Source organism: Brassica rapa, chromosome A02 (genome assembly GCF_000309985.2).
Source record: "Brassica rapa cultivar Chiifu-401-42 chromosome A02, CAAS_Brap_v3.01, whole genome shotgun sequence".
Lineage (NCBI taxonomy): Eukaryota > Viridiplantae > Streptophyta > Magnoliopsida > Brassicales > Brassicaceae > Brassica > Brassica rapa.
Genome location: NC_024796.2, coordinates 10308863 through 10320174, shown reverse-complemented (window position 1 = coordinate 10320174; position 11312 = coordinate 10308863). Strand labels below are relative to the sequence as shown.

The 11312-nt window shown below is 39.0% G+C and overlaps 1 non-coding gene across 1 annotated transcript; it reads right to left on the bottom strand.

The window, feature by feature from the left end:
• Window positions 1–2605: 2605 nt before the first annotated feature.
• LOC117132223 lies at window positions 2606–2712 on the bottom strand. Its single transcript, XR_004455783.1, has one exon. It is a non-coding gene; the product is annotated as a small nucleolar RNA R71 (small nucleolar RNA).
• Window positions 2713–11312: the final 8600 nt, after the last annotated feature.

The following is an 11312-nucleotide window of genomic DNA, read 5'->3' as shown; positions in this document are numbered from 1 at the left end:
GAGCCTGCCGTTTGGAAGAGAAAGAGGTGGATTCAATGAACTGAATCAACACCAAAATTCATACGAAGATCAAAGTTATCACCTCAATGGATACAAGGATCAAAGTCAGTTCAAGAAGAGTATTCGATGTAGGCATTGCAAGAAGTTTGGGCAAAAGGAGGATGAATGCTGGTCCAAACAAAGGAATGAGCTGAAATTAAATTTTGCTCAAGATGTTGAAGAAGTGAGCAAGCTGTTCATGACACATTCTATTTGCAAGTGCGTCTGATGTGGTCTGATTTTTGGATAGTGGTTGTTCCAATCATATAGAAGGAACAAAGTCGTTGTTCAAGGATATTGATGAGTCAAAGAAGAGTGAGTTAGGCTTGAAGATAACAAAACATTGAAAGTTAAAGGAAACTGAACTATTGCCATCAAAACAAAACAAGGTGATGTTAAACTTCTATATGATGTGCAGTGATATCTTGCATATTTGCATTGTTTTATCCATTCATCCATGAGCATTTTCATCATATAGATTAGGATTCAGACATGTTTAGGTTGCATTTTGCATACATGAGTCTCTATTAGGTACTGGAGTACCACATGAGGTTATTTGGAGCTCAAAAGAGGTGAAAAGAGTGATCTTTGGACGAGCACAGCCGGAGCGACCTCTCGGAGCGACGGCATGAGGTCGCTGTGCACCACATCCCGGAGCGACTCATCCAGAGCGACTGCACAAGGTCGCTCGCGTTTTCACGTCTGGAGACACACATTTACACCTCGGAGCGACCTTCCAGAGCGACGTGCTGAAGTCGCTCCCGAAGCTCAGAGCGACCATACCAGAGCGACAGGGAGAAGTCGCTCGCGTTTTCATCACCCGGAGACGCGAGAACGAGCCCGGAGCGACCTCTCGCAGCGACACAGCGAGGTCGCTTCCGAAGCCTGGAGCGACTTGTCGGAGCGACGGGCTGAGGTCGCTCCGTGTTTTGTTTCTGCTCGAACTTGTGATTTCTCAAGGGCATTTTGGTCATTTCATTATGCACGTTTTTATTTTCTAAACCTATGTTTTATTACTCTGTAAGCCACCAGGAGGCACATCATCTTTGTTCTTAGAAAAACCACCAAAAACCTTTGGAAAGGGATCTTTTTGAATGAATTGATCAGTTTATTATTGAGAATTCTGTGTTCTTATCTATTTCCTGTGTTTCTCTACATGATTAATCTGAAATCCAATATGGGTTTAAGAGGAATCATGGAGATTAGTGAGTAATCACCTTTGGAATTCATGGGTTAGGGAGATTAAGGGTGATTAAGTTAGAGTTAGGATGTTTTAGTGTAGATCATTCATATTTCCTTGCTAGTAGAGTAATCATAATGCATCTTCTGAGTTGGCCACTCAGTTGTTGATTCTTAGGCATTTCTCACCCGAAAGGTGTTCGATGAAATGCCCGAGACAACTCTCCTAGGCTTTTAGTATACTTTGCCAAAGACATTTGTTGTTAAAGGTACTAAGATAGCTAATAGACTTGTTAGTAATGATTGCTTTCATATTATTCAACCAAAGACATTTGATGTTTGAGATATGTTAGCAAATGAGCATTCATCTAGACATAGAGCTTGCTTAAAATTGTGTCTAGGCTTAAGGTTGATAGTTTGATTGATCATTTGCCATCCTTAGTTCGATACTTGATCACCCAAGGTCTAATCCCTATACCCATGAGTTCTCTTTTCCTTTAGTCAAGAAAGTATCATTCTGTTATTGCTTTCTAGTTTTAGTCATAGTTTAAAACCCATCTAAATCATTGGTTGCACTTAGATTAAGTGAGTACTTGCATTCTCAGTGCTTTGATATCCCTCAGAACTGGTTCGACAATCTTCTATACTACAACATTTGTCTTAGGAGCCTTGAAAACTCCTAACATCAAATTGGCGCCGTTGCCAAATTCTGAGTAGATTTGAACATTGAGATTTAGTCACTTGCTTGAGACTAAGTCATTTTTATTTTCTTTTGTTACTGACTCTTCTTCACCTCCCTTTAATCTACAGGTGTATGAACTTGAGGAGCAGGGGTCCATCAAACCTAGTTCCAAGAGCAGCAGACATCAGGGCTTTAGAGAGAGAGTGTACTAGAAAGAGAAGAGAAGAAGAACATCAGGCTCAATTGCAGAGACTGAACACTGACATGGGAGACGTCCATCAAGAAGATGCAGGCGTCAATGGCGCTAACAACAATGGCCCACCTAACCAACAGCGAGCAGCTCGCCCCATTGGCACTTACGACCGTCCCAACATTCATGGTCATAGATTGGGAATCCGAGCACCCGCCGTGGCAGCCAACAACTTTGAGATCAAGTCAGGACTCCTCAACGTGATTGAGAACAACAAGTATCATGGCTTGGCTCTAGAGGATCCATTTGATCACTTGGACAGGTTCGACAGCTACTGTGGGTTGTCAAAAACCAATGGTGTGTCCGAAGATGCCTTAAAGCTCAAGCTATTCCCTTTCTCTTTGGGGGATAAGGCACGTCAGTGGGAGAAGTCTCTACCCAGCGACTCCATTACCACTTGGGATGACTGCAAGAAAGCATTCTTGGAGAAGTTCTTCTCTACTTCAAGAACTGCTAAGCTGAGAAACGAGATCTCGAGCTTTCAACAGAAGGGCTTGGAAGGTTTCAGTGAAGCCTGGGAGAGATTCAAGGGCTATCAAGCTCAATGCCCACACCATGGTTTCTCTAAGGAGAGCTTGCTGAGCACATTCTACCGTGGTGCTCTCCCTAAGTACAGAGCCAGACTGGATACAGCTAGTAATGGGTTCTTCTTGGGGAGAACTGAGGAGGATGCAGAGGAGCTGGTTGACAACATGGTTAAGAGTGATGCAGTCTACAGTGGAGACCACGACAGAAGCAGTAGAACTGAGGATAAGCAAACGAGGAAGGAGTTGAAAGCTCTACAGGATAAGATAGACATCCTCCTTGCTGATAAAGCTACCCAAGAGCAGCTGCACTTTGTCGGCAACCCAAGCCAAGAGACACCAGCTGTTGTCCATGAAGTTGAGGGGTTGGAAGGTCAAGAGGAGTTGTGTTTCATCAACAACAATGGTAGCTGGTACAAAAAGGAGCCCAACTTTCAGTACAACAACTACCAACAGAAATCCTACCCAACAACCAACAGAGTGGCTATCCGCCAAGAAACAACCAGCAAGGCAGCTATCAGCCTCAGCAAAACCCCTCGTCTGGTTCCTCTGCTCCTCAAGAGAGCAGCACTGATACCTTACTGAAACAAATCTTGGAGTCTCAGACTAGAAGTGAGAAGCATATTGGTTATGAGTTGAAGAACCTTCATACCAAGATTGATGGGAGCTACAATGAGCTCAACAACAAATTCTCACACCTTGCTTCTACAGTCAGGAATTTAGAGAATCAATTTGCTTCCATGAACACTCACCAGAATCGCCAGCAAGGATCTCTACCTGGAAAGTCTGACCAAAATCCCAAGGAGGCCAAAGCTATCACCCTTAGGAGTGGTAAGCAGTTACCTCCTAGAACCCTCACCAAGGATGCTGAGAAATTAGGTGAGGGGGTTGCCATCAACATAGATGATGAAGTGGTGATTGTTGATGAGAAGATCAATGACGAGATCTTGGAGAAGATAGTGGAAGCCAAAGGTAAAGGAAAGGTTGGAGAGGAGAAGAAGACAGTAAAGGATGGTGAAGTTGTTACTCCAGCAAGTGAAAGTTCTTTTGTTCCTCCTCCCTATGAACCCAAACTTCCATTCCCTGGTAGATTCAAGAAGCAGCTGCTAGAGAAATACAAAGCTCTGTTTGAGAAGCAAATGAGTGAAGCTCAGGTTGCAATGCCCATCATCGATGCTTTCATGTTGATTCCTCAATACAACAATTTCCTGAAAGATGTTGTAGCTGCAAAGAAGAAGGAGATGGAAAGCATGATGACTCTTACCCATGAGTGCAATGCCATCATCCAGAGGCTTGATGTTCCAGAGAAATTAGAGGATCCAGGAAGCTTCACACTACCTTGTGCTCTTGGACCTATGGTATTTGAGAAAAGTCTCTGCGATTTGGGAGCTAGTGTCAGCTTGATGCCTTTGTCTGTTGCAAAGAAGCTTGGATTCACTCAGTACAAGAAGTGTAGACTCTCTCTGGTGTTAGCTGATCGTTCAGTGAAGTATCCTGTGGGCATCTTAGAGGACCTCCCTGTGAAGATTGGAAGGTATGAGATCCCTACAGATTTTGTGGTGCTTGAGATGGGTGAGGAGGCTCAAGACCCATTGATTCTAGGAAGGCCATTCTTAGCTACAGCAGGAGCTATTGTTAATGTGAAGGAAGGCACGATTGATCTCCATTTGGGTAAAGAGAACATCCTCCACTTTGACATCAAGAGGAAAATGAGGAAACCAACTGTGTTCGGGCAAGCCTTCTACATTGAAGAGATGGACACCCCTGCTGATGAGCACCTTGAAGAGTTACCACCTGAGGACGACGAGGAGGGAGCATCTCCCTCTACTCATTCCTTATAGAAGGTAACCCACCACACTCCCTTGTATATACCATTTCATTTTTGCATATTAGTCTTCTTTTCGGTATCTCTCTCTCTACTTGACGACACAGAGACTGTGTCACTCAAGTTTGGGGGAGGTACCAAGTATTTGATCATGTTTGCTTTGATGTTGTTTCATTGAGTCATGCATGGCATACCTATTTGCATAGACAAAAAAAAAAAAAAAAAATCAATCATTTAGTTTGCATCATTTGCATTTTTAGGAGAGTCTAGAGCATATAGGTTGCATTCACTTGCATTGGGAGCAATGATTTGAATGCCTTGTAAAGAACACTACGTTGCACTTGACTAGCTTTTGCACCTCTCAAAAAGACTTGTATGTTTCGAGCCTTGAAAACTCTTCCTGAAACTTGTTGATTGCTGAAACTCAGTCTTTGAAGCCAACTACAACCTTATTAGAAATGAATGAACTTAATGCTTCTTGCTTAGGGTCCCTTGTGTACTGAGTCATGGCTATACACACTGGAGTTGTCACATCTTTTATGCCAATCTTTTTGACAAACTCTAGTGGTAGACCACTCCCAAAACCTTTCCTTCCTTTTAAGCTTTCATTGTTTGATGAGTGAGGCCTTCTTCGGAAAGTCTTACATGCGCATAATGTTGAGAGTATCGGGAACGACAATGCTTGATCTTCATTTTTGCTAGATTGGACACTCTTTTGTCTAGCTATAGGTGGGAGGGTGAGTGTTGTGATCATGATTTGGGAGAAATGAAAAATAAAAAGGATAGACTCTTTGTGCTTAAGTGAATTGATTTTCTGGGATAAGTAGAGAACCTCTAGCTCTAGTTTTGAAAAGTCTTGGCCCCCAACCTAAAAAAAAAAAAATATATAAAAAAAAAAGAAATCGAAAAAAAAAAAAAAAAAGAAAGAAAAGGGGGCTAGCAAAGTTGTTAGGAGCTAAGAAATGTTTTGAGGTTGTAGAAAAATCCCTTGTAGATTTCAAAAAGAAAGAGTTAAAGTTCTTAAGATCTTTTGGTGAGAGATGTGAGTTGGGTTTGACATTTGGGAATGATTGTGTAATGATATGTTTGGGAAAAGGGTAGAACAATGGAGATTGAGCATTGTATGCATGAGTTGGTCCCTTTCTTAGATATATTATGTGCAATGTCAAGGCTACTTGTTTTGAGAGTAAACCACCTTAAAGATCATATGTTTTGAACCTCTTGAATCACTTGAATAAAAGCCTTCCCTTACCCAACCAAATGACTTGGACCAACTGACCATTTGCAAGAATTCACCTGATGTTTTGTGCTTAATGAATGTGAGAGTTGGTTGATTTGAATGTGTGGATGCTTGATGATGAGTGTAAGAACAAAAAGAGTTAAGATAGGCCTAGAGAAGCTAGAGTGTAATAAGAGAGTGTGCTAGTTGTGTTTCTTTTGGCTATGTGCTCCCACCTTCAACCTCTCTTCCTATGAGTTCTAGAAAGTTCACTTGTGGACAAGTAAAAGAACAAGTTTGGGGGAGTTGATATCTTGCATATTTGCATTGTTTTATCCATTCATCCATGAGCATTTTCATCATATAGATTAGGATTCAGACATGTTTAGGTTGCATTTTGCATACATGAGTCTCTATTAGGTACTGGAGTACCACATGAGGTTATTTGGAGCTCAAAAGAGGTGAAAAGAGTGATCTTTGGACGAGCACAGCCGGAGCGACCTCTCGGAGCGACGGCATGAGGTCGCTGTGCACCACATCCCGGAGCGACTCATCCAGAGCGACTGCACAAGGTCGCTCGCGTTTTCACGTCTGGAGACACACATTTACACCTCGGAGCGACCTTCCAGAGCGACGTGCTGAAGTCGCTCCCGAAGCTCAGAGCGACCATACCAGAGCGACAGGGAGAAGTCGCTCGCGTTTTCATCACCCGGAGACGCGAGAACGAGCCCGGAGCGACCTCTCGCAGCGACACAGCGAGGTCGCTTCCGAAGCCTGGAGCGACTTGTCGGAGCGACGGGCTGAGGTCGCTCCGTGTTTTGTTTCTGCTCGAACTTGTGATTTCTCAAGGGCATTTTGGTCATTTCATTATGCACGTTTTTATTTTCTAAACCTATGTTTTATTACTCTGTAAGCCACCAGGAGGCACATCATCTTTGTTCTTAGAAAAACCACCAAAAACCTTTGGAAAGGGATCTTTTTGAATGAATTGATCAGTTTATTATTGAGAATTCTGTGTTCTTATCTATTTCCTGTGTTTCTCTACATGATTAATCTGAAATCCAATATGGATTTAAGAGGAATCATGGAGATTAGTGAGTAATCACCTTTGGAATTCATGGGTTAGGGAGATTAAGGGTGATTAAGTTAGAGTTAGGATGTTTTAGTGTAGATCATTCATATTTCCTTGCTAGTAGAGTAATCATAATGCATCTTCTGAGTTGGCCACTCAGTTGTTGATTCTTAGGCATTTCTCACCCGAAAGGTGTTCGATGAAATGCCCGAGACAACTCTCCTAGGCTTTTAGTATACTTTGCCAAAGACATTTGTTGTTAAAGGTACTAAGATAGCTAATAGACTTGTTAGTAATGATTGCTTTCATATTATTCAACCAAAGACATTTGATGTTTGAGATATGTTAGCAAATGAGCATTCATCTAGACATAGAGCTTGCTTAAAATTGTGTCTAGGCTTAAGGTTGATTGTTTGATTGATCATTTGCCATCCTTAGTTCGATACTTGATCACCCAAGGTCTAATCCCTATACCCATGAGTTCTCTTTTCCTTTAGTCAAGAAAGTATCATTCTGTTATTGCTTTCTAGTTTTAGTCATAGTTTAAAACCCATCTAAATCATTGGTTGCACTTAGATTAAGTGAGTACTTGCATTCTCAGTGCTTTGATATCCCTCAGAACTGGTTCGACAATCTTCTATACTACAACATTTGTCTTAGGAGCCTTGAAAACTCCTAACATCATGCAGTATGCTCCTAGTCTTGTTCATAAATTTTCTAAGTGTTGGACAACTTCACACAAGTGGTTACAAGGTTGTGTTTGATAATGATATGTGTGCAATAATTGATAAAACGACATGACAAGTTTTAGTACTTATTCACATGACAAGTAACAAGATGTTTCCTCTTGACGTATTAACTGTGCAAGGAAAATATTTGGTTGCACATGTTAAAAGCGATGCAGAAAAAAACATGTGGCATTTGCACCAAGGTAGCGTGAATGGGTTGAAGTTGCTGAAGAATGAAGAAAAGGTGTATGCTTTTGACCCTCTGTATTTTGAAGAAGCAAAGAATTTGATTGAATGGCAAATTGCGATAAAAAAGGAGATGCAATCGATAGAAAAGAATCCTACATGGTAGTTTCTTGATGCAGCAGAAGGAAAGAATGTAACTGGTTTGAAGTGGGTGTATTAACCGAAATACAACTCTAATGGAAGTACAATTAGTTATGGTAGATTTTATTCGAACTTGTTCAATTTCAAGTTTGTTGATTGGACAAGTATCGACTTGCCAGGAAGTTTGGATGATAGGAAAAATGCTTCAGGGATTTGCTTTAGTTTTGAGTCTGGAACTATTACTTGGATCTCAGAGAATCAAGATTTTGTGGCATTATCATCATTAGAAGCAGAGTATGTTCCAAGAGGTGAAACAACAAGGAAAGTTTTATGGTTAAGGAAGATGTTAGCTAATTTCTTTTTTGAACAGGTTGAAGCTACAAAAATTTAATGTGACAACAGATCTGTAATTGCAATGGCCATGAATCCATCAATTCATGGCAGGACCAAGCACATTGATGTTCAACATCATTTCATTCGCCATCTTGTAGCAGAAAGAAGAGTTACAATGAAGTGTTGTGGAACAAATGTGTAAGTAGCTGACATCCTGACTAAGTCACTTCCTCAAACAAAGCATGAGTTTTTCGGAGCTAAGTTGGGAGTGTGCAACTTTGAATAAGGAGGACTGTTTGTTGATTCAAAGTCATTTTAGAATTTATGAATAATTAGGTTTTTTGTTTGACTTAATGTGGGTTATTTCGTATTTATTAAAAGTTTATTATTTATCTTTTATTATTATGGGTAATGGTAGTTATCTATTTCTTTATATATTCAGTATTTTGTAATTGTGTTTTTTAAACCATTTCAGTCAAAATAAATTTTTGCTTACTTTCTTTGAAATCTCCAGCAATCACTCGTTACATTCTTTTGATCCTTCTCATTCATTCAAAACTAAATTATACTTTCTTAAATAGTATAAATCTGCTGAGTTGTTAAAATAACATATATTAAAATTTAAAGCAAAATTTTTTTTTGATAACCAAGTGTCATGGCCCCACCGAGATGGTCCAGGCTAGAGACCGAAATGGTCAAAGACCTAGTATGCGCTGGTCACTATGTGTGTCACCGTGAACGATCTTCGGTTTCAGGCGATGGGGTTCCTCATGTGAATTCTCCAATGGCTGGAATTCAAACCCGAATGACGAAATTCACAGCCGTAAACCCTTTACCACCAGATCTAGAATTTAAAGTAATTTTAAAAATGATATCATGGCTGTGTATAACATTTTAATTGTAGTGACACTGTTCCTTGACAATAACAAAAATTACTAGTATGCTTTGTTTTTCGTGGTTTACAAACTTCACATAAATCAAGTCTATAAAATTTGTCAAATATGTTATGTTAGATTTTATTCAGTAAAGTTAAAATATTTACTGCATAGTTCTAGAAGTTTACATTAAAATATACTTAAAGGCAACACATATCCGAATTCTAGTCAAATATATATATATATATTTGGTAAAATATGATTCTAGTCATATATAAATGTCGACGGACACATTCAACACTCCAATTAACATGGTTGTATTGCATGCATTGTAGATATTAAAGTCAACATAATTCTATATGCAGTTATAGAGGAAATTCAGAATACTAGATGATGCCAACTTAGCATTTTATCCCCCATTTCGCCTACAAGATTATCATCTCTAACGTTATCCATGTTTTTTTTTGTGCAACGTTATCCAACCCTTTAAGCAAAGAAATATCATTTCGTCCACGGTATACGTGAAATAATATCACAAAAGTTAAAATTAGAACTTGTGTATGGCTGACATAGAGAATGGTATCATTGTGAGTACCTTTTACTTTTCCTCTTGATTTCATATGAAAGCCATTAATTTTGTTTCATATTTTTACTCCTACCTCACATTTTATGCATATCTTTTGCTGAGTTTATGCAAATCTATAATATCAATTAACATTTGCATGCATGAAGCCAAAAATGTGCTGAATTTCACATACATGTTAAAAGAAAAATGATTTTCGTTTTCCAAACCATCATCTCAAATCTCAATCGATTTGTAAATTGGCTATAACAGTACTAATAAACATCAACGGGGCGTTGGATAAATCTACTGAAGTGGCTGAATGATTTGGAATCTCATTGGATAGCCCATAAAACTGTAGAGCCCATATACAAGAAGTTGAGACTCGAACTCTTCATCTAGAAACCTATAGAAATGAACAATGGCTACAACACTTTCTACTGGAATAAGATATGTAGGAAATTATGGCCATCAAAATTAAATGTAGTCTCACACGAATAGAACATAGACTCTTCTCGAAAACCCACACCAACTTATAGAATTTTCACAAAAGTTACATGAACCTATTAAGTTTTTTTTCCTTAAAAAAATAGGATAACAAATATTTATCAAAAATACAATTTTGATGTACCATATAATTTGTTGTAAGTAAATCGCCATTTTGTAATCTTATAAGAGACCATTCAGAAGAAAACAACAAAAACTGAAAGTTTAACACATTTTTTTCTTTTGAAAAAACATTTGACACAATTATGTTAAAGGTGTAACTATTTTTCAAATATATAAATTAGTAGTAGGAACAAGCTATTGTCCACAAACAAAAAATGATGTACTGGCGAACAATTGTAAATTATGCACGAGAATGTGTTTGATTATCTGAATCTAGAATTATAGGACAATTGAGAGGCACGAGAATGCAATTGATGAATGGAACCCGAACCATGAATGGATCAGATACCTAGGCGCATACGAACATTGGTCTAGGATTTATTTGAACATTATCGATTGAGCGTTAATGCTTGTCTAAAGAAGTATCGATCGACATCCTTCCTGAATTCGCATACATAGTTGGAATCACATGATAGGCATCCGCTTAGTAATTACATGTGAAAGCTGGTTACTTGCTTATTAAATTTGAGTTCTAGAATTGAACATGTAAACCCCTTAGCATCCCTAATCGTAGTTTTGAATCTTTTGACTGATACATCTCGAGATCTAACGTTTTTTTCTTATAACTTACAAACTGTTCTATCTACTTACTGCTTTGTTTACTGATTTTATATTGTTTGCCTAACTTGATTTGAAACTCAAGTCTATTGTGTGAAAGATATAATCCATGTGGATTCGATTCTCAATCACTACATCGAACTTCATATTTGAGAAAGTAGGTTGAAGGTTAATTTGAACATATCATATAGCTTTGTGGTGTTTATGAGTGAAGCAAAGTTTAAAAGATATATGGGTGAAAGATGTGACAATTGCTTCAGAGTACCTTGAGATAGTAGAAGCTATAGCGAAGCCAGACCTCTGAGCTTTGTTGGAACAAATTTCTGCGTTTAAAAGTAGCTTCACAAGCATATTCTTTTGATGTGGAGAAACTAACAGCAAACTGAATTGCAAGACATTGTCAAAATGTGTTACGAAATGGGCGTCTCAATTCCAACTTGTCCCTTAGAGGTGCTGCTTGGTTGCCTGAT